Source organism: Phoenix dactylifera, unplaced genomic scaffold (genome assembly GCF_009389715.1).
Source record: "Phoenix dactylifera cultivar Barhee BC4 unplaced genomic scaffold, palm_55x_up_171113_PBpolish2nd_filt_p 000216F, whole genome shotgun sequence".
NCBI classification, from domain to species: domain Eukaryota; kingdom Viridiplantae; phylum Streptophyta; class Magnoliopsida; order Arecales; family Arecaceae; genus Phoenix; species Phoenix dactylifera.
In genome coordinates this window covers 165552-169195 of record NW_024067726.1, presented here as the reverse complement: position 1 = coordinate 169195, position 3644 = coordinate 165552, and positions in this window count along the sequence as shown.

The window sequence follows — 3644 nt, the reverse complement described above, 5'->3', positions numbered from 1 at the left end:
ATGTACTGTGCAAAGGAGTGCTCGTCCTCGTCCACCCTCCTCCAGAGGATGATTTTATATTTATTACATTGTGTATCTTTTATTGTTCGTATACTTTTTGTGTTTTGAGTACTATGTATCTCTTTACTGTAGATGTACTTTCTGAACATCTTTTATGTATTCAAATTTACAGTGAATTAAAAAGCATATCCTTTTGTCTCATTTACTATCCTTGTTGTATGTTTTGACTCTCTGATACTTCACTTTTTGTTACGATGACAAAAAGGGAAAGAAAATATGATATATTGTATGTAAAGGGAATCACTAAACAAGAAACAATTTAAGCAAAATATGATTTGTTCTTAGTGGATTCGATACCTCGAGGTTCGTTATTTCTTCGTTGGGGCTCCTCAAGGAGTAATCTCCAGAGTCTATTCAAGGGATATTCGGAGATTAGTTGGATCATATTTAAAAACAAATTGTCAGATTTTTTCTTCTATAATTAAGAACTTGAGTTCAAGTTTAAAACACTAAAAGAAAATCCAGAAAACTTGGACAAAGTTCAAACAAAATTGAATGCACATGTTGAGGGGGAGAATCTGAAATTCTAAGAAAATAAACTCATTAAAGACATATAAGCCAAACAATTGATTGTATGATTTGAAGGCTTATATAATTCTAAATGAAAGGAGAAGTTTTAATTTTAGAGTTTACTGACTCATACCTTTCAATTTTGGATACATTAAATGACTAGACATTTGAATTTATTTCAAAACTTTACCTTGAGTCATTCCTTGAATGAGTAATTTACTTTATAAATACTCAATATTTTGTCATCATCAAAAAGGGGGAGATTGTGGAGTTATTGAGTATTCCCTAATTGATTTTGATGAGCTCAAAGCATTTGAGTATATCTTATGTTGTTCTAATGAATTCAATCTAATATTTTAGGTAAATCTTTATGAATTTCTGTCTAAGTGCCTTGAGCTTTGGTTCAGAGTATTTTGGTTAAGTATTGAACTCTATTTGAACCAAAGTCTGCATCACGAGTCGACTCCTGAACTTTGCGAGTCGACTCCGGGACACTTGAAGTTTCTGGCACAAGCTCGAGTCGACTCCAGAACTCTACGAGTCGACTCCGATTGAGAACAGGCAGAAAGACAGAACGATGGATTTTAGACTCTGTTAGCGAGTCGACTCCAAAAGGTTGCGAGTCGACTCCGATGCTTGGCAAGTCGACTCCAGATGGTTCCGAGTCGACTCCAAAGGGAAGTAGACAAAAAGATAGAATGTTAGTTTTTGAGACTCTATCAGCGAGCCGACTCGCAAAGACTACAAGTCATCCCCCATATCAGCCGAGTCGACTCCCAATTTGTCCAAGTCGACTCCCAGAGGAAAACAGTCTGAAAGGCAGAGAATCAATTTCGGAGATCCTGTGAACGAGTCGACTCCAAGTGTTCCAGAGTCGACCCCCAAATTAGCTGAGTCGACTCCAGCAAGGCTCGAGTCGACTCCGAGGCAGATCAGTTCAAAAAGATAGAGAATCAATTTTTCGGTCTCTGAAAGCGAGACATCTTCCGAAGATCTCGAGTCGCCTCTCAAGTCAGCCGAGTCGACTTCAAGTTCACCCGAGTCGACTCGAGGAAGAAAAACAGGAAATAGGTTCTCTGGATTCCTGAGAGCGAGCCGACCCCTAAGTGCCCGAGTCATCTCCAGCTATTGGCGAGTTGACTCCAGTTTGTTCTGAGTCGACTTTAGGACAAGGCAGGCATTTTCATTCAAATTTGAAACAGTAGTCGAGTCGTCTCCATTAAAGCGCGAGTCCACTCCAGTCACAGCCGAGTCGACTCTAGATCGCGCGAATCGACTCCGATCCCAACGGATACATTGTTAGAATGTGTAGACGGGTCAAAATGGCTCTAATCTCCTCTCTAATGGCTATTTTTCTAAGAAAATTACTTAAATAGCTAGAGTGAACAGTAGTAGACAACAAGAGAGTTATTCCATTTGAGCATTAAAGGTTTTCAACCATCGAAAGCATCTCAAGAGCGAATCCAAGCAAAAGAAGGGAGTGTGCATTCAACTCGAACCAAAAACTTCCTTCACATTCAAAGCTCTACCGACTGTTCCCCATCCTCCGACTCATTCAAGAGGAGACTCAGAAATCGAGAAGCCCCACTTTCTCATCTCAAATCTGTTTGAGGGCTTCTAACTCAATTTTGTTTATATTATTTCATATTTGCTTTTCAGAAGCTCTACTTGTGAACTTTAAACTCTTGCTTTCTATACTTGATTCAATCAGAGGATTGAATCAAGAGTTGCAAGGTTTATTGGTGAGCCAAAGATAAAACCAACGGTGTATGGTTGTGGTTGGTGAACCGGAGAAAACCAACTGGGTTTGATTGTCATCCCGAAAAAACAATCGTTTGGTTCTAGTCGGTGAGCCTATCAAAACCGACCGAGTTCGTTGTGATCTCGTGAAAACAACAAGTTTGGTTGTGAGCTTGCAAAACAATCGCCTGTAATCCTAGGAATTATAGTGAACTCTCAAGTGCGGCTTGGAAAGTGGACGTAGGAGCAAGTGTTGGCTCCGAACCACTATAAACCTCTCTATGTTTATATTGGTCTTTGTCTCTTTCTCTCTCTTCACTCATTGCATCTAGTGATCTAACTAATCCACTTGCAATAGATTTAGTTAATCACTCATCAAATTTTTAATTGGTCAATATTTAATCAAAACCCAATTCACCCCTCCTCTTGGGTTGTCTCCTTGGGCAACATGTCACCACTGAGCCTTCCATCTCATAGAGATTATTGGCCATCCTTTTGCCCTTCATCACCACCAAGGCCTCCTTGGTGATCCTCAAACAGCCGCTGCCCGATTGGCTACTAAAAGCACACCCGTGCTTCTCCAAGTAGCCCAATGAAATCAGGTTCTTCTTCAACTCTGGAACATGCTTGACATTGATCAATGTTCTGATGACTCCATCATACATCCTCACCTTAATAGTGCCTACCCCAGCAACCTTGCAAGGATGATCATTGTGGAGTGATTGATTATAACCCTATTTGATTTTGATGAGCTCAAAGCATTTGAGTATATCTTATACTAATGAATTCAATCTAGTGTTTCAGCCAAATATTTGTGAATTTATGTTTAAGTGTCTCTAGCTTTGGTTCAATACATTTTGGCTAAGTATGGAACTCAGTTTGAACCAAAGTCTGAAGCTCGAGTCGACTCCGGAAGATTACGAGTCGACTCTAAGTGTTTCAGAAGCTCTGGCACATGCTCGAGTCGACTCCGGTACACTACGAGTCGACTCCGACTGAGAACTAACAGAAAAATAGAAAGTTGATTTTCAGACCCTGTCAGCAAGTCAACTCCAGAAGGGTTCGAGTCGACTCCGATGGTTGCCAAGTCGACTCCCGACGTTTCCGAGTCGACTCCAAAGGATAACAGAAGAAAGACAGAACAATGTATTTCAGACCCTGCAACCGAGTCGACTCCAGAAGGTTACGAGTCGACTCTGAAGTTTGGCGAGTTAAGTACGAGTCAACTCTCAGAGGAAAGCAAGACTAGAAGGCAGTTCAAGCCAAAACACAGAGGATCAGTTTTCGGATTCTGAGAGCCGAGTCGGCTCCAACAAAGTGCGAGTCGACTCTGA